This window comes from Rhineura floridana, chromosome 3 (assembly GCF_030035675.1).
Source record: "Rhineura floridana isolate rRhiFlo1 chromosome 3, rRhiFlo1.hap2, whole genome shotgun sequence".
In the NCBI taxonomy this organism is placed as follows: Eukaryota; Metazoa; Chordata; class Lepidosauria; order Squamata; family Rhineuridae; genus Rhineura; species Rhineura floridana.
In genome coordinates this window covers 213063750-213087468 of record NC_084482.1, presented here as the reverse complement: position 1 = coordinate 213087468, position 23719 = coordinate 213063750, and the positions used below count along the sequence as shown (strand labels likewise).

At 43.9% G+C, this 23719-nt stretch overlaps 1 long non-coding RNA gene across 1 annotated transcript; it reads left to right on the top strand.

Moving 5' to 3' along the window:
- The first annotated feature begins 259 nt into the window (after positions 1 to 259).
- LOC133382434 (uncharacterized) lies at positions 260 to 23474 on the top strand. The gene is made up of 2 exons (XR_009761957.1): positions 260 to 438; positions 22609 to 23474. It is a non-coding gene; the product is annotated as an uncharacterized LOC133382434 (long non-coding RNA).
- The last annotated feature ends 245 nt before the right edge of the window (positions 23475 to 23719 follow it).

The following is a 23719-nucleotide window of genomic DNA, read 5'->3' as shown; positions in this document are numbered from 1 at the left end:
TCTGCACTCTGCAGAAACATGGACCAGGAAAGGGCTGAGTTGGCAAACGCCACACCCTCCACGTGAAACTTTGCGGTCATCCAGCAGTTGTTATGGCTCTGAAGCAGCAAGGACAACATGAATGATGCTCAAAAGTAATTGACGAGAACGCCGCCCAAAATGAAATAGAACACAAAAGGTACTTATCTCTTAGATCAAAATCAAAGGGAATGTTCTTGGAGCCCAATCTATGGGACTCCCAGCGGCCTGGGCTGTGGTTCCAGAGACGCTAATTAGTATGATCTAAGCTGGATGCGTGCAAAGTTTGCACTTTCGGAGGGTGGATCAAGCTGTCGAAGGTCTGAAAGAAAACATATAAAAGTCACTGCCACAGAAGGTCTTCTTAACAGTGTCATTCACCAACTCTTGTCTCCGGAATATCTGCTCTTCCTACTCTAGGTAAGTGTATGTATATATACACATTCCCACCGTGGGAATCTCTTTTGTAGAGAGATGCCTATTATTCTGCTGATTCTTAGAGGACAGGAAGGTCATCTGCAAATGAAATTGAAAATATTTGAAAGATTCACAGGTCAAGGATTCAATGGTTTTGATGTTGTAGTTGCCAGGATACATGAAGGAATAACAAACAAGGTGCTGGTGTTGGTGTGCAAAGCCCTACACAGCTTGGGACCAGGTGACTTGAGACCATTTAGATGAACTGGAATTCTCCCCATTCGCTGACAAAAATCATGGACGAATGCAAACTGATGGTCCGCATGCAAAATACAGAGTTTCTGTTAACATAGGGCGAGTATAACATTGTATGTGCAGTGGTGGTGGTGTGGTTGCTCTTTCAGAAACCTAAGGCAGGACCTTAGACCATGATCTGCATGTAAGGTGGTGGTGGAATTCAGAGGAGTGATGTTCTAGGGTATGGATGCTCAGCCAGCTCACGAAGATGTTCAAACTTGAGCTGAGGCAATAATTCTGAGAAGCCGTTTTCTGGAAACATTCTGAGATTTTTCATATAGAGGGATTGAAAATGCTGTCAGTTTTGGTCCTCTGAGTTTCTCATTTTTCCAACCTTACATTTAGTTCTCAACATTTTTGCAGCAATTTTCTATTTCTTAAAAAAAAAAGTCCTCATGGAAATTCTCCTGTATATTAGTGCAAATTTCTCCTAATGAGCACATTTTTATTTATTTATTTATTTATTATTTGGTTGATATTCCGCCCTTCCTCCCAGCAGGAACTCATATGTAATTTTGACTCATATATTTATTTATTTGCGCACTTTCCCCTAACAGAACCATTTTCAGAGGACCAAAACTTAACACTTATCTGAGCAAAGGAACACTAACACTGGAAAACATGCCAAACGACTGAGCGTCAGAAATGAAAATGTTGTAAACATCCCTTCCCCTCAAAAAAAGTGGGGCATGAGGGCAAAAGGTGGTAGGAGAGTGCGGGGGAGGGCTAAGGCACTGTCTTGTTTTAATAATGTGAAACTCTAGCACACTATACATTCAAAAATGTTGACTTTGATTGAGAATTTCAGTCAGAGCTTGGAAGATTACTTCTAAAAAGTAATAAATTACAGTTACAATTACTTGGCCCCAAAAAGTAGTAATTGCCGTTACAATTACAATTGCTCTGAAAGTAACTGATTACTTTACTTTTTCTCAAAAGTAATCACTACAATTACATTTCAGTTACTTTTTTAAAAAAACTCCTACAAGGTGCTGGCCTTGGCTGCTGCACATCTAAGAAGCCTAAAACAATATTAAAAATAAACACACACACAGGGGGTAGTAGAATTAAAAAAATTATCCATAAGATTAACATAATGGCATAACAGAATCTCACATCCCCCCAAGCAATGGAGATACCCCAACTCTTGAAATCAAATTTTACACTTGAAATGCTTTTATAATATGTTTCTGTTATGTCTCAAAAGAACAAGATGCTCAAAGAGCATGTCAGACAAGGAATGTCTTTTTACAGTCATTACGTTGCCACCAGTACTGAACAGGCGTACTACTGCGGCGCTTGAAGGCATGCCTGTATTGTGCTGCAAAAAACACCGCAGCACACGTGGAAAGCCATGGAGTGATGACACTTCCCTGCTGGGAGACCTCAGGTACCTCACCAGTTCCTCCTCAGCAGTGTGCACTGCTGACTTCTTGCAGAAAGTTAAAGAAATCATCTTCTAAGTCATCTCCTTCCTGGTCTTTATCTGAAGACTGATCACTGTCCTCATTAAGTACACCCATCTTTATTTCAGCTTTCAGCAAGGCTTCCATTGTGTATCTAAGAAAGAGAGAGGATATGTTAACACATATATGTTAGGAAACCATCATCTGCTCTTCATTTCCTGATGCTTGTCATGTCCCCTGGTTCAGGGTCCAGCCTGAGCCTGTGGATGATGACATGGAAGGTAGGAAGGTGACCAAGTCACCATACTCATGGGGCAGCACAGCAGACCCTTAAGGATTACCTGCAGCAACCCAAGGTTGTGATGAGGAGCCCCAGGAAGAAAAGGACCAGCCCCTGCCTGCCACCTTAAGCCCTCTGATGCCTCCCTTGAGACAACATTTCCCTTGGAGTAATCCACCCAAAGGGCTTCCCTAATGTTTTTACTTGTTGGTATGGGTGGTGGCCTGACACGATTCCAGCCAATCTAGTTTGAAGCGAGGGTGTAGGCAGGCTGCCAGAAGAAGCCTCTTGTCCTCCCAGATAGCTGCAAACCGCTTTCTTAGGGCTTCGCGCACACCTCTCAGCAGCTGAAAACAGTATGTGTACCTCTCAGGTTTGTTTTCCAGTCCTTCTAACTTGTGGTCCAGATTGCAGAGCGTTGGTAGCAAATACCCCATGAACATGCCGTTCTCCCGTTGCAGGATATCTAGGGACTGGGCTAGTGGCTCCATAATCTCTGTGTATTCCTGTACCACTTCAATCTCAGCAGCTGTGATCCTGGACAAGGAGCAGCGGTCCATTATGGCATGCATTTTTAGTGGCACAGTTGACAGGAGCTCATGTAGTTGCTTCAACACATCAAAGGTGGAATTCCACCTGGTCTTATTCGGTACCTTCAGATACACACCACATTGCGCATGGATATACTCAGCAATCTGGGCTGACTGGTTCTGCTTGGACCACAACTTGCTGCACTTTCCCATCAAGGAACGAAACTGTTTCTTGAAAGGACCAAGAAGACTACTTTTGGAGGAGTCAGAAAGCATGGCCTCTATGTCTTGTGTTGCCACAAGGTTGAGGGTGTGGCTAGCACATCTCTGGTGTGGTGGTAAAACAAAATCCTCTCCTGAGTCTGCAGCTTCTTCCTCTGCCTCAGGTCCTGTGTCCAGGATCTCACAGATAGGCACAAACTCCACCTCAGCCTCCTCCTCCTCCTGGTTATCACCATCATCGTCACTGGTGCCTGCAGCTTCCACTGGTTCTTTGGCCATGAAAACTCTGAACGCTTTCACAAAGTTGGAGCCATTGTCTGTAGTAGTGCACATAACTTTGTTGTGGATCCTGTACTGCACATGTACATCATGCAGTGCTTTTGAAAGGACATCGTATGTATGGCGCCCCTTCAGACGCTTACAAGCCAAGGCCCCGACCTCACGTTTCAGGGTAGTTGGGTTGATCCAGTGGGCTGTTACCCCAAAGTAACTCTTCTTGCCATTGGTCCAACAATCTGCAGTGGTTGCTATATATGCCACAGCACCCATTCGGTTTGCAAGAGTTTCTCTCATGTGGCATGCTCTCTTCTCAATTCTGTCTCTCAGAGTCTTGGCACATATGATGGTGAGATCTTTGGGGAGTCCAATGCAAACCAGATTAATGAGTGATGGTTTGTCCACAGTCTGAGGTGGTAATGTCTCCTCTACAATGAAATCAATGATTCTCCTGTCGAGATTGCTCTGGGTGACAGGCTCCCTGCCAGATCCCCACCTCTCAAGGGTTGTCTGCTGCTGCTTCAGCATTTTGGGAGGAGGGGTGTCATGCATTGGTTCAGGAAGGCCACGTCTCCTTGCCTTTATTGCTTCTTCAATTGCTCTCAGCTTCTCAGGGTGTGCCCTCTGAGGAAGAAGAACAAAGCATGAATCCAAGAAAAAATGGAAGAGGAACTTCACAATTTAAACATAAATAGACAATGGACACTCTTTGAGGACCAGCATGACAAAGGCTTACCTCAAAATGTTTCTTCACATTGGATGAGGAGGAAACAGCTGATCTCAGATTTTTGATCCTTGGAAGGCAGTAATTGCATCGTACCACAACATTTTTCCCACTCTGGCTCACAAATGTACAAGCTTTCTCAAAGCCAAACCATGGTACTTGCTGTTCTGCAGATGTGGCTGTGGGCAACTGGCACTGCTTCATGCCCTCCTCCTCCTCATGCACAGGGCCTCCTTTCTGAACCTCACTTTCTAGTTTTGCCTCCTCAGGATCAACAAGCTGTGACTCAAGTAGCCGCACTAACTGACTGCTGCTCTCAGCAGCAAAACCTGCAACAGGCGTCTCTGTAATAAACAAGAGATAATGCTCCTATATGGGTGAACTTCAGCTGTGATGTGCCCCCATCTCTTCCTCATGCTGCAAGATCCCCCAGTCAGAGTGGAAGTAAGCAGGTTGATAGCACAATTAAAAGAGATCCTATTTGCATCAGTTTTGCTCACTGAATAACCCTGCCTGGACCAGTCTAACCTACTATCTCACAGGGTTGTTGTGAGAACAAAATGAGACTAGGGTTCAAATCCCCACATAGCCATGAAGCTCACTGGGTGACCTTGGGCCAGTCACTGCCTCTCAGCCTCATGAAAACCCTATTCATAGGGTCACCATAAGTTGGAATCAACTTGAAGGTGGTACATATATTTTTTATTTTGAATATGATGATTATGATAATAAATATGCAGCATTTCAAATTAATTCTGTATGAGAAGCATTCCATGCCAAGCTTGGAAAACCAAGGATGAGGTATAAAATGTAGACAAAAATACTTTTGACAAAATGCCGTTTATCTTTTATATCTATATCTATAATTAGCAAATACAGCTGAATGATGTATGTAAAGTATTTTTTCTTTCCCTTTTCTTTTTTATTAATATTTTAGTACTACTGCTAAAGTTCTGATGAAAGAATAAAGCATTCATTAGCCAAATTCAAATGACAATGGGGTTTACAGGAGTTGTCTCTCTCTGGGACTGGGAATCTCTCTCTTTCTCACAGAACATGAGTTTGAGAGCTGGGGGACTGAGAGGAGGAGCTGCAAGGACCCTACTTCTCACCTCATCTCTGCCAAGAACAAAAAAATCAGCCTTAAGCCATTTCTTATACGCCTAATGATGTGTTATTATTATTATTATTATTATTATTATTATTATTACTGAGACAGTTTTTGTCCCACATACAATTCAGTCTTGTGATTAAACAGGACAAAAATACAAATAAAATGAAAGATGGAGTTCAAATAAATATACAATAAAAAGCTAGCCGGCATTTTAAAAGGCAGGAGTGCTCTGTCTGGATAAATACAGCACACATGTATGCATGGGAACAAGGGGGAGAGTTCAAAAAGGGGGGAAGGAAGCGTAGAGCTTGGAAAAGTTACTTTTTTGAACTACAGCTCCCATCAGCCTAATCCAGTGGCCACGTTGCCCAGGGCTGATGGGAGTTGTAGTTCAAAAAAGTAACTTTTCCAAGCTCTAGGCCGAAGTTCCTACTCTGCTCTGAGTAGGCAGAAGGTGCTGCGGGGGGGGGCACACACACACACACACACACACACAAATCATTGTCACTCACCTCCACAGCTCTTCGTCATTCTGCTGCTGCCTTCTCCTCCATTGTCCTTGCCCTGGCTTTTTCCTCCGGCGTCCATTTTGTCCTCTCAGCCTATTCACCTCTTCCCTCGTGCATCCTAACACAGATCACGAGGGAAGAGAGAGTCTGCGCAGAGGTCCAATCAGTGCGAGGCACATGTCTTGTGTTCACCAATCACAGCCAGGAGCTGACTTCCCCTTGTTCCCGCCCCCAAGTAACGTGCAACCTAACGTGGAAACGTTAGAGTTGCAGCTGAAAAGTAGGGAAATTACTAGTCGTTCCGTTACTTGCCAAATGTAATGGAATTACCCACTCGTTACTTAAAATTGTAACGAATTATAAGTAACTCGTTAAATATAACGAGTTACTTCCAAGCTCTGATTTCAGTTTATATTTTATATTCTTTGTAAAGCATTTAGAGGGATTTCCCTCCTTCATATCATTCAGTACTACTAAATGTCTAGGAGTACACCTCCATCTCTGCACAAGATTTGTGGGAGGTCTCCATTGGATGGGGAAGACTTAAATCCAGTAGCACTTGGTGGGACAGAGTGACGTGCCATTGCTCACTTGGCTTCCTACATGGAGCCACTGCTGCTAACTGAGAGATTCAGACGTGGTGGAAGTTCAGTGATGGCACAGTGCCACTCTCCCTCTCGGTTAAGGATAGCAACAGCCTCCTGGCAACGTCCTGATATCGACATCCACAGTTGGCATTTTAAGGTCTTTCTAGATGAACATTTACTTTTCATGAAACTATATATCTAAAGTGCTTCAGAGTGTCATTCAGCATCTTGAAATGGTACACCAACAATGGCATAACTTCAAGGGAAAGAATGTCACTTTTTCCAATTAAAATACTATAATTTAGGTTGTTAATTACAGCAGACAGGTTGATGCTGTATCCTGTCCCAATCTTGTCATGGGCTGGATTTACAATGTGCTCTTAAAATTATAATGATCCGGATGTTTTCTCAGAGCAGTGCTAACGCAATATATGGAAGTCGGGAAACAGTATAAATGCTCTCACCATTTCAGCTATTTCCACCAGTGTCTTTTGGCTTGCTGCAGTTTTTGGGGCTCATCTTTTCCTGCTGTTCGTAAGTTGTCTTTACATAAATGCTTTGTGAGAAGAGGGTGGGAAGGTACTCTGTGCCTCTGGAGCATATTTGCTTGGGATTTTGGTATTTGAAACTGAATTTGGGAAGAGGCAAATGAGAAAACTAGGGTATTTTGAGATTCGACTCACATATTAGGTGTGACCCACCGAGAAAACGGAAGAACATGCTGATCACTGGAACAGTGTGATGCACTTGATTCAACCTGGGTGTGCGACCTGATCCAGTGGCATCAAGTCCATTATTAGCAATGGGCATCCCTACTTAGATCAAGCTCCATTCAACTCAATGAGGTTTGCTTCTGAGTAGGCATAGGTAGGATTTCACTGCCAGTCTAGGAATATCTGCAAGGGATATGCAAGCTTCCCTCATGCAGGCACAAGGCGGTCCAGATTGCATCTTCCAAACAACAAGCAAAGGTAAAAGAGTGTTGTATTAGGAGGTTGTTTCTGCTCTACAAACAAAAAAGGAGTTGCTGGAAGTGGGGCAAGAGCAAATCCTGTTTGGGTTCTTTTGTTTGTATTCCAGAAGGAAGAGAGAGTTAGGGTCCTCCAGGTGGCTAGACTTGCCTACCAACAGTCTGGGGGATCTCAACAGTACACCCGGGACCACCTCCGTCAGCTCAGCTAGGGAGACTGTTGGGCAGCGGGGTGGGCGGTACACCAACAGAATCCCCAGTCTGTCCCGCTAACCCAACACAAGAGTATAACATTTGATGTGCAGTGATGGTGCTGTGATTGCTCTTTCAGAAACCAAGGCAGGATCTTATACTATGATCAGCATATATGTGATGATAGAATTCAGAGGAATGGTGTTCCAGGGTATGGAGTGCTCAGCTAGCTAAGATGTTCAAACTTGAGCTGAGGGGAGGAAAAACCTGAGAAAGTATTTTCTGGAAACATTCTGAGATTTGTCATATATAGGGATTGAAGATTCTGTCAATGATGGTCCTCTGAGTTTCTCATTTTTCTAATCTTACATTTAGTTCACAACAGTTCTGCAGCAATTTTCCATTTTTTTAAGAAAAAATCCTCATGGAAAGACGTCTTGGTCTTTTGCATTCGATGACTCAGGGATATTCCAGGACCTGCAGGTGACGTTCTGTTTAACATAAGAACATAAGAAGAGCCTGCTGGATCAGGCCAGTGGCCCATCTAGTCCAGCACCCTGTTCTCACAGTGGCCAACCAGGTGCCTGGGGAAAGCCCGCAAGCAGGAGCTGAGTGCAAGAACATTCTCCCCTCCTGAGGCTTCCGGCAACTGGTTTTCAGAAGCATGCTGCCTCTGACTAGGGTGGCAGAGCACAGCCATCATGGCTAGTAGCCATTGATAGCCCTGTCCTCCATGAATTTGTCTAATCTTCTTTTAAAGCCATCCAAGCTGGTGGCCATTACTGCATCTTGTGGGAGCAAATTCCATAGTTTAACTATGCGCTGAGTAAAGAAGTACTTCCTTTTGTCTGTCCTGAATCTTCCAACATTCAGCTTCTTTGAATGTCCACGAGTTCTAGTATTATGAGAGAGGGAGAAGAACTTTTCTCTATCCACTTTCTCAATGCCATGCATAATTTTATACACTTCTATCATGTCTCCTCTGACCCGCCTTTTCTCTAAACTAAAAAGCCCCAAATGCTGCAACCTTTCCTCGTAAGGGAGTCGCTCCATCCCCTTGATCATTCTGGTTGCCCTCTTCTGAACCTTTTCCAACTCTATAATATCCTTTTTGAGATGAGGCGACCAGAACTGTACACAGTATTCCAAATGCGGCCGCACCATAGATTTATACAACGGCATTATGATATCGGCTGTTTTATTTTCAATACCTTTCCTAATTATCGCTAGCATGGAATTTGCCTTTTTCACAGCTGCCGCACACTGGGTCGACATTTTCATCGTGCTGTCCACTACAACCCCGAGGTCTCTCTCCTGGTCGGTCACCGCCAGTTCAGATCCCATGAGCGTATATGTGAAATTCAGATTTTTTGCTCCAATATGCATAATTTTACACTTGTTTATATTGAATTGCATTTGCCATTTTTCTGCCCATTCACTCAGTTTGGAGAGGTCTTTTTGGAGCTCTTCGCAATCCCTTTTTGTTTTAACAACCCTGAACAATTTAGTGTCGTCAGCAAACTTGGCCACTTCACTGCTCACTCCTAATTCTAGGTCATTAATGAACAAGTTGAAAAGTACAGGTCCCAATACCGATCCTTGAGGGACTCCACTTTCTACAGCCCTCCATTGGGAGAATTGTCCGTTGATTCCTACTCTCTGCTTTCTGCTTCTTAACCAATTCCTTATCCACAAGAGGACCTCTCCTCTTATTCCATGACTGCTAAGCTTCCTCAGAAGCCTTTGGTGAGGTACCTTGTCAAATGCTTTTTGAAAGTCTAAGTACACTATGTCCACTGGATCACCTCTATCTGTATGCTTGTTGACACTCTCAAAGAATTCTAATAGGTTACTGAGACAGGACTTTCCCTTGCAGAAGCCATGCTGGCTCTGCTTCAGCAAGGCTTGTTCTTCTATGTGCTTAGTTAATCTAGCTTGAATTATACTTTCTACCAGTTTTCCAGGGACAGAAGTTAAGCTAACTGGCCTGTAATTTCCGGGATCCCCTCTGGATCCCTTTTTGAAGATTGGCATTACATTTGCCACTTTCCAGTCCTCAGACACGGAGGAGGACCCAAGGGACAAGTTACATATTTGAGTTAGCAGATCAGCAATTTCACCTTTGAGTTCTTTGAGAACTCTCGGGTGGATGCCATCCGGGCCCGGTGATTTGTCAGTTTTTATATTGTCCATTAAGCTTAGAACTTCCTCTCTCGTTACCACTATTTGTCTCAGTTCCTCAGAATCCCTTCCTGCAAATGTTAGTTCAGGTTCAGGGATCTGCCCTATATCTTCCACTGTGAAGACAGATGCAAAGAATTCATTTAGCTTCTCTGCAATCTCCTTATCGTTCTTTAGTACACCTTTGACTCCCTTATCATCCAAGGGTCCAATTGTCTCCCTAGATGGTCTCCTGCTTTGAATGTATTTATAGAATTTTTTGTTGTTGGTTTTTATGTTCTTAGCAATGTGCTCCTCAAAATCTTTTTTAGCATCCCTTATTGTCTTCTTGCATTTCTTTTGCCAGAGTTTATGTTCTTTTTTATTTTCTTCATTCGGACAAGACTTCCATTTTCTGAAGGAAGACTTTTTGCCTCTAAGAGCTTCCTTGACTTTGCTCGTTAACCATGCTGGCATCTCCTTGGCCCTGGCGGTACCTTTTCTGATCTGCGGTATGCACTCCAGTTGAGCTTCTAATATAGTGTTTTTAAACAACTTCCAAGCATTTTCGATTGATGTGACCCTCTGGACTTTGTTTTTCAGCTTTCTTTTGACCAATCCCCTCATTTTTGTGAAGTTTCCTCTTTTGAAGTCAAATGTGACCGTGTTGGATTTTCTTGGCAATTGGCCAGTTACATGTATGTTTAATTTAATAGCACTGTGGTCACTGCTCCCAATCGGTTCAACAACTCTTACATCTCGCACCAGGTCCCGGTCCCACTGAGGATTAAGTCCAGGGTTGCCGTCCCTCTGGTCGGTTCCATGACCAACTGATCTAGGGAATAGTCATTTAGAATATCTAGAAACTTTGCTTCTTTGTCATGACTGGAACACATATGCAGCCAGTCTATGTCCGGGTAGTTGAAGTCACCCATTACTACCACATTTCCTAGTTTGGATGCTTCCTCAATTTCATATCTCATCTCAAGGTCTCCCTGAGCAATTTGATCGGGGGGACGATAGATCGTTCCCAGTATTAAGTCCCTCCTGGGGCACGGTATCACCACCCACAACAATTCTTTGGAGGAGTCTGCCTCTTTTGGGGTTTCGAGCTTGCTGGATTCAATGCCTTCTTTCACGTATAGAGCGACTCTGCCACCAATACGTCCTTCCCTGTCCTTCCGATATAGTTTATATCCAGAGATAACCGTATCCCACTGGTTTTCTCCATTCCACCAGGTCTCGGTTATGCTCACTATATCAATGCTCTTCTCTAAGACCAAGCACTCCAGTTCTCCCATCTTGGTTCGGAGGCTCCTAGCATTAGCGTATAGGCACTTGTAAGCAGTGTCTCTCTTCAAGTGTCTTTGGCACTTGTGGTTAGGCCTGTGGTAATTTTGCTCTTCTGAATTTATATCCTGTGCCCCTGCTCTCACAATGCCTACTTCTAGGCCTACCCCTTTTAAAATTTCATCATTTCTTTGGTTTTTATCCCAGGGGGGAGGTTTATTCCGAACCGGACCTTTCTCAGCTCCTGTCGGGTTTCCCCCCTCAGTCAGTTTAAAAGCTGCTCTGCTACCTTTTAATTTTAAGTGCCAGCAGTCTGGTTCCATTCTGGTTCAAGTGGAGCCCATCCCTTTTGTACAGGCCCGGCTTGTCCCAAAATGTTCCCCAGTGCCTAACAAATCCGAACCCTTCCACCCGACACCATCGTCTCATCCACGCATTGAGACTGCGAAGCTGGGCCTGTCTGGCTGGTCCTGCGCATGGAACCGGTAGCATTTCAGAGAAAGCCACCTTGGAGGTCCTGGCTTTCAGCATCCTACCTAGCAACCTAAATTTTGCTTCCAGGACCTCACGGCTGCATTTCCCCATGTCGTTGGTGCCAACGTGCACCACGACCACTGACTCCTTCCCAGCACTGTCTACCAAACTATCTAAACGACGGGCGATATCCGCAACCTTCGCACCAGGCAGGCAAAACACCTTGCGGTCTACAGGCCCATCACACACCCCACTGTCTATGTTCCTAATGATCGAATCACCCACTACAAGGATCCCTCCACCCCCTGGAGATATATTCTCGGCACAAGAGGATAGCTGCTCATCCCCCAAGGAATGGGTCCCTTCTAAGGGATCGTTTCCCTCTTCCTCAGCTGGATGCTCTCCTTCCCCGAGACCATCGTTGTCCATTATAGCAGGAGAGCTATCATCGTTGGAGTGGGACACAGCTATAATGTCCCTGAAGGCCTCCTCCACACACCTCTCTGCCTCTCTCAGCTTTTCCAGGTCCGCCACCTTGGCCTCAAGGAAATGAAGTCGTTCCCGGAGAGCCAGGAGCTCATTGCACCGAGAGCATACCCACGACTTCTGTCCAACAGGCAGATAGTCGTACATGCTGCAGGCGGTGCAAAACACTGGAAAGCCCCCACACCCCTGTTGGCTTCTTACCTGCATAGTTTTGTTTAAGGTTTATTACATCAATGGGTTGGAGACTGCGGTTTAGTTGAGGTCAGGGAACAGACGGGCAGAGTGGGGGGCCCTGGCCTCCTCGCCCTGCTGCCGAACTCGCTCTGCTGCTTAACTCACCTTGACGCTTTGTCAGCTGGGGCCTTGACGCTTTAGCAAGGACTGAGCTGACTCTCTCCCTGTATGTGTCGGTGGAGTTTCCTTTTCCCCCTTCTCTCCTACTGGAATTTAGCCTTGTTTACAGTGTCTCCTGAAGCTTTCCTGCTAGGGTGGTGTTGAAAACTAGCTTTCTATAGGCTTCCTTCTCCTAGGATCTGTCTCCTAAGATATAGGTTCTTTCAGGATTTGGCTCCTAGCTCAGGGTGACCTTGGGCTGCCCTTATTACTTATTGCTCTGAGCTGTTTTACTTCAATTAAATAATGGAATAAATGGGAGCTACTTACCCTCTTTTCGCTCTGCTGCTTAACTCGCCTTGATGCTTTGTCAGCTGGGGCCTTGATACTTCGTCAGCTGGGGCTCCCTCTAGCTCATGGAGCAGGCTCCCTCACTAGGGTGCTCTGACTTTATATGTGTGGCTGGTTCCTCCCAGCTACTGCTGCCAGCCAATGATGTGTTACTTGAGGCTGATGGCTCAACTATCAGCTGGGGCTTACCTCTTTAGGATTATCTCAGACTTCCTTCCTTTGAAGGCAGGAAGGCAGGCTTCCTTCCTGAGCAAGGGGCAGGGCTGTTTAAGTTTTTGGCTGCTTTTAATCTAAGCAAGGGGCTGCACCTTCCAGGCAAGTCTTTTTTGTTTGTTGTTTTCCCACCTAGAACAGCCTGACGTTTATTTAACCTAGGGAAACAGAGCTTGTGGTTGTGTTTCAGGAAGGCTGAAGCTGCCCTTTTTAGCAAGGACTGAGCTGACTCTCTCCCTGTATGTGTCGGTGGAGTTTCCTTTTCCCCCTTCTCTCCGACTGGAATTTAGCCTTGTTTACAGTGTCCCCTGAAGCTTTCCTGCTAGGGTGGTGTTGAAAACTAGCTTTCTATAGGCTTCCTTCTCCTAGGATCTGTCTCCTAAGATATAGGTTCTTTCAGGATTTGGCTCCTAGCTCAGGGTGACCTTGGGCTTGATGTAACATGTTCTGCTTGCCCTATTGCTTTTGAAGGTAGCTGTCTCCCTGAGGGACATACAGGTGATACAGCGTTTGCAGTGACAAGGAAGAAACCCAGGATTGCTGAGAGGTGGCTTCATATATATAGATGTGTGTTGTTCCCACTGAACTCTGTGGGAATCACTTTTGAAGAGACATGCATATTATTCTGCTGACTCTTAGAGGACAGGAAGGTCATGTGCAAATGAAATTGAAAATATTTCAAACCCAGTTCAAAGATTCATGGGTCAAGGGTTCAATGGTTTTGATGCTGTAGTTGCCAGGATACATGAAGAAATTAAAAGCAAGGTGCTGGTTTCAGTGTACGGAGCCCTACACAACTTGGGACAAGGTTACTTGAAAGGTCATCTTACCCCTTACATATCCTGTTGATCACTGCGCTCTGCAGGTGAGGGTCTCCTGCAGACACCGTTATCCAAAGGTCCACTCTGCACAATATAGGAAGTGGACCTTGAGTGTAGTGGCACCGACCCTTTGGAATTCCCTCCCCTTAAATATTATACAGACTCCATCTCTGTTGTCTTTTCAGTGCCTACTGAAGATCTTCCTCTTTCAACAAGCCTTTTAAGTAGAGACCTTATCCCAGTCTGTGTCTGTGTTGGAAATGCTTTTAAAATTGTTTTTATAGATAGTTACTTCTTTTTTAAAATATATTTTAATATGATTTTATTATATATTGTTTTTGAGATGTTTTCAGTGTTTTTTGTGTGTGTTCTGTCTATTGTTTGCTTTCCTCGGCTCTCTCTGGAAGGCAGAGGTAGAAAATTTAACAATAATAATTTCTTGAGAAATAATGAACAGGTTTGATGAACCCTTTGGAATAGGATGGTGGTGACTTTCAAATATGCAGGTTATTGAAACTAGAGGATAATTTCAGCTGTTCTGCATTTGAGACCATTGAAGATGAACTGGAATTTTCCACATTTGGTGACAAGAACCATTGACAAATGCATACAGAATGTTTGTATGCAAAATACTGAGTTTGTGTTAATATTGGGTGAGTATAACTATTTATGTGCAGTGATGGTGCTGAGATTGCTCTTTCAGAAACTCAAGGCAGGATGTTATACTATGATCCCTTCATGGAATCCATCCATCTCTTGTTTGGCCTTCCTCTTTCTACTCCCTTCTGTTTTTCCCACTATTACTGTCTTTCCTAGTGAATCACGTCTTCTCATTATGTGTCCAAAGTATGATAACCTCAGTTGCATCATTTTAGCTTCTAGTGATAGCACGGGTTTAATTTGTTCTAACACCCAATTCTTTATCTTTTTTGCAGTCCATAATATGCACAAAGCTCTCCTCCAACACCACATTTCAAATGGGTTGAATTTTTTCTTATCTGCTTTTTTCACAGTCCAACTCTCACATCCATACATAAAAATTGGGAATGACATGGTCTAAATAATCCTGACTTGTTCAGTGATACATCTTTGCATATCAGGACCTTTTCTAGTTCTCTCATAGCAGCCCTCCCCAGTCCTAGCTTAATCCTGATTTCTGATAGAAATTTCTCATTACATAGGTAGTCCATATTTTTTCTGTACATCAGAATCCATGTTCTTAATAATATATTCCCGTGGTCATATATGAGACTATAAATCCTATGTTCCCATGGTCATTCCTGTGTCTCCTTTCAATTATTTCAAGCAACACCTTTCCAATATTGTTATATTGTGGTGTTTTTCTGAAAAAAACCCTCAAATAAATAATTTTAAGATGCTTCCCCTCCAAAAATAATTTCTGTACTTTCCCATTTATTTTTATAGAAAGTTGAATTGTGCATCGGTGTCCTATTCCAGATTTCACACCCTAATTCCCTTCTATTCTGGTGTGTCAATGCACAATTAAAAACAAATTTTCACATGGGAGTCTGATTAGATGTCAGCATTAACCTTCCTAACCAATTTCTTTAGCTGTTACAAATGAACTCACACCCAAGTAAGTTGATTCAGTCTCACACCAGCCCTTCTAAGATGTCCACCACTTGAATGTCACCAATTCTCTGAAGACTTTCTTCAGTAGCTAACACTCTCTCCTTTCATGCTGATTGGCTCCTACAGCGTTTGTTGATGTGGGAGAAGGCATGAACAAGGATCTCATTCTCAACCCAGCAGCAAAAAAGGGGCAGAGGGAGGGGTGTGGCTGTGACTATCATGCAGGGACCCGGCAGTTCCGAATTTGCCACTACACTACTGGATGAGTGGATTAACAAGCCATGACATGATTCTCACTTGTGGTTAGGGTTGCATCCCAGGGTCAAGGGTAGCTCATGTGAATGGTCTTCCACCATTATAAATTTTTGCAAAGATATGCAAGCAAGTCAGTCCTTGCCTGGAAACTGGAAGCATCATCACTTTTGCAGGCCTGAAGAATATTCAGAGCTCTATGAAGGGATGACAAGGGGACATTCTCTGCATTTTGGTAACATATCAGTGTTTTACTTCTGTTTGTATGATATTCTAAACTGTTTTTAGAGCTTCTGTTTGCCACTTTCTGACCAGAGTGGATTAAGCACGACAAATTTCAACTAGATCCATGGTTTTCATGGAAGGAATATTTATTCATGTATTTATTTATTTTTTTTAAAAAAGAGGAAAAGTTTCTAGCAGTTCCTCCAGGAGAGGGTGAAAAGTGCAGACATGGTCGTCTCTCAGAGATTCTGGAGACAAGAGTTGGTGAATAACAGTGTTAAGAAGATCTTCTGGGGCAGAGATTTTGATATGTTTTCTTTCAGACCTTCGGCAGCTTGATCCACCCTCCCAAAGAGCAAACTTTGCATGCATCCAGCTTAGTTCATACTAATTAGCATCTCTGCAATCACAGCCCAGGTCGCTGGGAGTCCCATAGATTGGGTTCCAAGAACATTCCCTTTCATTTTGATCTAAGAGATAAGTACCTTTTGTCTTCTATTTCATTTTGGGAGTCTCGGCGTTCTCGTCAATGACTTTTGAGCATCATTCATGTTGTCCTTGCTGCTTCAGAGCCATAACAACTGCTGGATGACTGCAAAGTTTCACGTGGAGGGTGTGGTGTTTGCCAACTCAGCCTTGTCCGGGTCCATGTCTCTGCAGAGTGCAGACATACTTGGCATCTCCTTAAGGCTTTGCTCTTATGGTTTAACACCGCAGCAATCTTAGGGGCTAACAAAGCAAGAGTTCTCATAAAAGAGCACCTCTATGACATTGAACAACAAAGCAATTTGGCTGCTATAAGAAATTTCTGCCCATAGTGTAACAGTTTTCCGCTTAGTCATCTGAATTCACTGGGACCGTATTTACAAAATTAATGAATGAATTAAATGTAAAAGAGCTTTTCCTAGAGCAAGATTGAACAGATTATCATCAGTCATATTAAAAGGGCGTTGTAGAAGAATTCCACTGTAAAATGGTGTATGCCCATGTAGAGTTGGTAGTGTTGGAACAGTAGCCCATGTAATGGTATTCTGTCCTTTCCTTAGAGATTTGAGAAGTGAGCTGATTACTCCACTGTTGTTATTGTTACTTTTGATAGCCTAACTCCATTTTGGTTCAAGTGGAACCCAGGAGGTTCAAGGTCGGGAACTATAACTCCCACCCCCACTCTCTCTCTCTCACACACACACACACAGAATGGTATGGGTGGTTATGTGTTCCAGAGGTGTTGTGCAAAGAACAACAAGGGAGCGTTAAGAAACAAAAATTAACTAAGAGCGACTGGATAAATGTTCTCCTTGGCAGAGTTCCCTCCAGCACAGTAGAATAGTCCTATTGTCCAAAGAAAGTAGCCTAAGTTTTTCAGGGTCAGCAAGAGACATACACACACACACACACACACACACCACAAACTCACCAGATGCTCAGACCCCTCCATGGCAGGAGGGGAAGAGAGAAAAAGTATTTTTAAGACGGAGGCTTGAATCTAGGAAAAGAAGCTGAGAAGGAGAGGAGAAAGGGGGGCAATGGTGGTCTGCGCTCCAACACATATAGCCACACTCTAAAACAACACTCTCAAGGCAGGACTGCAGGGAGAGATCCGAGGAGAGAGTCAGGGTCTCGGTGCAAACCTTGAGAATAAGAGATTTTTTCATGGTTTTGGTTCAGAGGTCTTATACCTCTCTCCAGCTGCATTCATCTGCCCATTCCGGGTCTAGGATAGGTCTTCTCTCCCAGGGCCGGTTCTAAAGAGCGGCCAGGTTGGGCACTGGCCCGAGGGCTCTGGATCTACAGGAGCCCCTGAGCAGTCCTTGAGGGGCTCTCTGCTCCCCTTCCGCGATCCATGCCCCCCCATGCCCCCCCTTACCTGTCAGCTGGCTTTTTAGCATTGCCCTTAATGAAGATGGTGGCCACAGCTTCCCTAAGGTACTGAAGCCGCTGCCGCCTTCTTAATCGATGGGAGAGATCTGTGCGCATAGCACGCATGTGTGCCATCAACAAAGATGGTGGTGGAGGCTTCATTCCCCGTAGGGAAACCAGGGCCGCCATCTTCATTAAGGGCAATGGTAAAGACTAGACAGGTAGGGGGCACAGGGTGTGTGTGCGTGCGCACACCCACCCACCCACCGGTGCTCATGACAAGCTGATGCACAAGGGCCCCCGCATGCCTGGAGCCGGCCCTGATCTCTCCTACCTGTCACTCTTTATAGTAATAGGGTTCTTTGATCTGTTTAGTTTAAAGTTATGAATGGGTTAGGATATTAATGATTAATGCTGCCACTCACAAAAGTAACTTTGTAATGCTATCCTTCTCTTTTTCTCAATAAAAGAAAGCTTTGCTTTACTCTGGTGTGGACCTGCATTTGGGGGTTATATATGCACCATTCAGTCACTTTTCAGGGCAACCTGCTTGTTTTTATCCCTAGCAAAAGATCCCCCTCCTCTCAAGGAGGTGTGTTTCATGGGCCATGTGGGTGGCAAGTTCACACACTCAGGCTCCCAAGAGCACGTGCCGTAACATTATCCTTCCCAGGGCCTTCAACTAACTTTGATGTGGTTTTACTTGTGCAGACCAAGACCAGAAGGTGCCAGAAATATCTGCAAGATTTTTAGCAGATGCCGTTAGAACAAGATCTTCAATGGTACCTTGATTTTCAATCTGATCTAGGTTGTTTTGTTGTTGTTGTTGATGATGATGATGGTTTTATTTGTCCATTTCTCTTACAATGATGGATTTTGGATATATCAATCTCACCTGTTGGTATTCACCAGTTCCCTCCGGTATTGGAAGGAAGGTGGGGACATACAGGAGATTATTGAAGAAGTCATGCTAGATGCATGATGGCACAGGGTTCCTGTAACTTGCCAATTAGCGTAAGGGGGAAAAGGGGGGAAATTGGAAGCCTTCTTTTCCTTAGTTTTTAGAGTCCTTGTGATCCAAAATGTTTCGAGCAGAGACAAAGGGAAAGGACAAGACTAAAGTGAACAGGACTAGGGACAGAGCTTGGAAAAGTTACTTTTTTGAACTACAACTCCCATCAGCCCCGGCCAGCAACTTTTCCAAGCTCTGACTAGGAATGGCTGAGAAACTCAACTCAATTCACCTTTAATGCTGAATTTATCAAATTCACATTTCCCAAAATGATATGAGAACTGAAACACGGCCATATTTCAAAATCCCCACTTCTCTGTGTTCTTTTCTATGCAGTCTAACCAACCAGTGTTTTACGAATACCAATTATGTGAAGGGAAACTGTCATCAAAATGAATACATGCAAGAAAATAACATGCAAATATGCATTGTGCGAAGGGAATCTCTTGCAAAATTGTGTACATTAGTGTCAACTGGAGAAATTCACAGGAAAATGTTTGGGAATTTTTGTTACTGTTGAAACCTGGAGAAGTGAATTTAAGACTGGAAAAATGAGAAATGGAGGGAAACATAACTGACAGATTTTTGCATCTCTCTGTACGACACAGTACTACTAAATTTCCAGGAGTACACCTCCATCTCTGCAAAGATTTGTGGGAGGTCTCCATTGGATGGGGAAGACTTAACTCCAGTAGCACTTGGTGGGACAGAGTGACGTGCCATTGCTCACTTGGCTTCCTACATGGAGCCACTGCTGCTAACTGAGAGATTCAGATGTGGTGGAAGTTCAGTGATGGCACAGTGCCACTCTCCCTCTCGGTTAAGGATAGCAACAGCCTCCTGGCAACGTCCTGATATCGACATCCTGAGTTGGCATTTTAAGGACTTCCTACAGGCACATTTATTTTTAATGAAACTATATAGCTAAAGTGTTTTGGAGTGTCATTCAGCATCTTGAAATGGTACACCAGCAATGGGATATAATCAAAGAAAAGAATGTCACATTTTCCTATTAAAATACTATCAATTAGGTTGTTAATTACAGCAGACAGGTTGATGCTGTATCCTGTCCCAATCTTGTCTTGGGCTGGATTTCCAGTGTGCTCTTAAGATTTTAATACCTTAATGATCCAAATGTTTTCTAAGAACAGTGCTGATGCAATATATGGAAGTCGGGAAATAGTATAAATGCTCTCACCATTTCAGTTATTTCCACCAGTGTCTTTTGGCGTCCCATGATTTTGGGGGCTCACCTTTTCCTGCTGTTGGTAAATTGTCTTTCATAAATCCTTTCTGAGAAAAGGATGTGAAGGCACTCTGTGCCTCTACATCATATTTGTTTGGAATATTAGATTGGGAAATTGAATTTGGGAAGAGGCAAATGAGAAAACTAGGGTATTTTGAGATTCGACTGACAGACTTGGTGTGGCTCACCGTAAAAATGGAAGAACATGATGATCACTGGAACAGTGTGATATGTTTCATTCTACCTGGGTGTGTGACCTGATCCAGTGGCATCAAATCCGTTGTTAGCAATGGGCATCCCTACCTAGAGCAAGCTCCATTCAGCTCAATGAGGTTTGCTTCTGAGTAGGCATAGGTAGGATTTCACTGTCAATCTAGGAATATCTGCAAGCGATATGGAAGCTTCCTTTATGTGGGCACAGAGCGCTCCAGTTTGCATCTTCCAAACAACAAGCAAAGGAAAATCTTTGATGGTAAAAGAGTGGTGTATTAGGAGGCTGTTTCTGCTCTACAAAATAAAGGAGTTGCTGGATGTGGGGCAAGAGCAACTCCTGTTTGGGTTCTTTTGTTTGTATTCTAGAAGGGAGAGAGAGTTAGGGTCCTGCAGCTGACTAGGTTTGCCTACCTTTACCTGTGCTCTTCTCTACCGAACTTCCTTCCATTCTAAACTGATATACTCAGGGAAGCTGACCTGCCCCTCCTTCCTTTGTCTTTTTCTTCTTCTTCTGTTCGAGGAGAGAGGAGACAACTTTGACTTTGCTCTCTCTCCTGAGCCATGAGGGCAATACCCAAGTCTGGGCATTGCACCTCCAATTTAGTTAGTTAGTTAGAACTAGGTATACTTTTCCTATCTACTATGCATTTCTATAACGTAGCTTTTTCAATGTGCTAAGTCATATCTCAGTGGTCGAAATGCAGGGTAAAAGCCTGCTATTTACATAAAAACACATACTGGCACACACGCAGCTCAGACCACTGAGGATCACTGCATATATATATTTATATATATATACATATTTCCATCACGGAGTCAACCAAAAATACAGGAGGCATTTTGAAAGGAACCCATCACGGAGAGGCAGCCCTAATCTCTCTGTAAAAGCAAGACATGCTTTGAGACCCCTGCCTTCCTGCCCTTTAGGGATTAGCATTTGCTGACACAATTTAGCCATTTGATATCTCCCTCACCTTCCAATATTAAGCAGGAGGCTTTTTACACTGCCTCAAGATGCACTCTGAAACTCATTCAACCATGCAGTAAGCCCCATTGAATTTAATGTAGGGAAACTTAGTCACCGTGTTCTTGCAGCTACAATGAACACCTGATGGGATTCACATTATTAGCCACAGGTGATGAACACACAGCCAATGGTTCTGCAAAAAGTCATTTCTGACTCGGATTCCAGAGAATGGGGGTTTCCAGAGCAGGCGCTGGAGGGGAGGGAACTGGCCAAAGGGTAGGTGGAGGGAAGCAAGAAAATCAGAGGAAGAGAAGTGAGTTTGCAGGCATGCCCTAGATGAATGGAAAGAGGAGCAGTAGAAATCACCATTGGAGCATGTGTGTTGTGAGGCAGGTATGTGCTGCACCCCCTCCCCTTGCCATAGGACATGAAAATGAAAATGTAAGAATATGATTGTTGCAGGAACAGTGTGATGGATTTGTTTTATCCTTAGTTTATGACCTAATCCAGGGGCAAGAAATTCATGATGACAGGTGGGCATCAGTTCTGTGCACTGCATGCTCTGCAAGAGGAATGGGGTGATTCAAGTGAGGCTTTCACATGTCCGAGTTGGACTGAACCTTTAACAGCGCATCTCCAGCTGGACTCAGATGCCCCCACATTTAAAATGGGAGGTACTGTGTTTCTACCCCCCCACCCACTTTCCCTTACACAGGTCAGTTGGGGGAGCGATCTCTGCCAGCATGACGAGGATGTCTTCTCACAAGTCCATGCTGGAGAGCAGACTCCACCCGTCAACATTGGAGGTGTGTGAAAGGTGACATCTTTTGGTGACCTTTGCCAACCGCAACCTTCACCACCCCTACTTACTCCCTTTGAATACTGTTGTACAGACTTGAAAAGTATTACATTTTCCATCCAGGAGAACCCCTGTGGGTCTCAATCTGAAATGTCACCAGTTTCCACTCCTGTGATACTTCACACCACACCCTTGCACAGGAAGGAAAAGAGAGGCTCCAACGCTTTACCAATATACCTCCTTGCTCTCCACCACACCGCACCCCCATCCAGTGAATGCCAAAGAGCTCCCTCCTCCAGTGCAATCTTGCCTTGCCCTTGCTGCTGTCTGTTCAGCATAACATAGGAAGCAGACATTTAGTGTGGTGGCACCGACCCTTTGGGATTCCCTTCCCTTAAATATTAGACAGACGCAGTCTCTGTTATATTTTCGGCACCTACTGAAGACCTTCCACTTTCAACAAGCCTTTTACATAGATGCCTTCCTAGTCTGAGTCTGTCTTGGAATTGCTTTTCAAAATATTTTTAAAGCTGGGTATCTTCTTAAAATAAGATTGGATTTGATTAGTTTTTAAAGCTGTTTCAATGTGTTTTTTAAGATGTTTTGTTTTCATATGTTTTAGGGTGCTTTTCGTGTTTTTGTTACTGCCCTGGTCTCCTTCTCGGAGGAAGATCAGGTTATAAATTGAATAATAATAATGAAAATCAAACAAGTATTAAAGTGCACGTCAACATTCACAAGCTTAAATGATTCCACTCCCTTTTCCCCCAGATTTTTTCTCGACTGGAAAGTCATCTATCAACATCAGAGTGATGGAAGTGATCCCATCAGGGAGAATATATGTGCCCTTAAAATTTACAATTCATGAGGATTATCGCTATCCCACTGGACCATACCTGAATCCTCTCCTGTCTGGTCGAGTCCCCATATCAATTTTGGAAGTTGGCACATCCCCATTTCTCCTGAGCAACAAACCGGAGCAGAGATATGGAGGGTCCTCAGGTTTTAGCTTTCCTCAACTTTGGTCTGAAATTCATTTGCCACCACTGATGCAACCATGCTCATTTCTTTACAATCCCGGAACAAGATCACCCCTTCATTGAATGGGAACATGATCATCACAGGAATGGAACAGAACGGTACCCGAATTGCACAAAATAGATTCACAGGTGATGATTGTATGGGTTTTGGTGCCAGAAATGTTGAGCCTCTCCATCCAGATAAACAAGAGCAGACTGGATCATCACATCTGTCACTCATACCTACACCTGCCTGCTCAAAGCACCTCTCAGGTTTCCCTCCAACTCTCTTAGATATGGAGTTTTTTGCTTCCTTTCTTTCAAGCCAACCTGAAGGCATTCTGACCAAAATTCAAGGGATCCCAAATTCACTGCTCATTCTTTGATGTATCTCTGAATATTCCTCAGGTCTGCAAGATTTATGATGCTTCCATTTTCCTGAGAAGCTGTCATTCTCTGTGTACTTATGCCTTGTCTCATTTTACTCCTCATTCATCTGTCATTTCACTCTTCTGCACAAAATGTATTGTTCACCTTTCTGAAGCTGCTCAACATGGAAAGGCTTCCCTGCACTCCTCTTTCCCCTACAATAAACCTCATCTATCTGCATCAAAACGATCTGTTGTGGTCCTCTTATGTTTTACTCCTTTGGGGCAATCAGGTTTAGATTCCGGTTGGGTGAGGATTGCTCAAGATAGAAGTGATTTTAGGAAAGATAGAGCTATCAACACTAAAAGGGTAAAGTCTCAGTGATTGGTCCCTGTTTGAGTAAGGTCTCAAAGTTCAATTCCAGCACCCTTTTCAAAAGGATTAAACATCTGGGTTGAACTCTCCTTCCTCAGATATTACGACCAGAGCTGAGC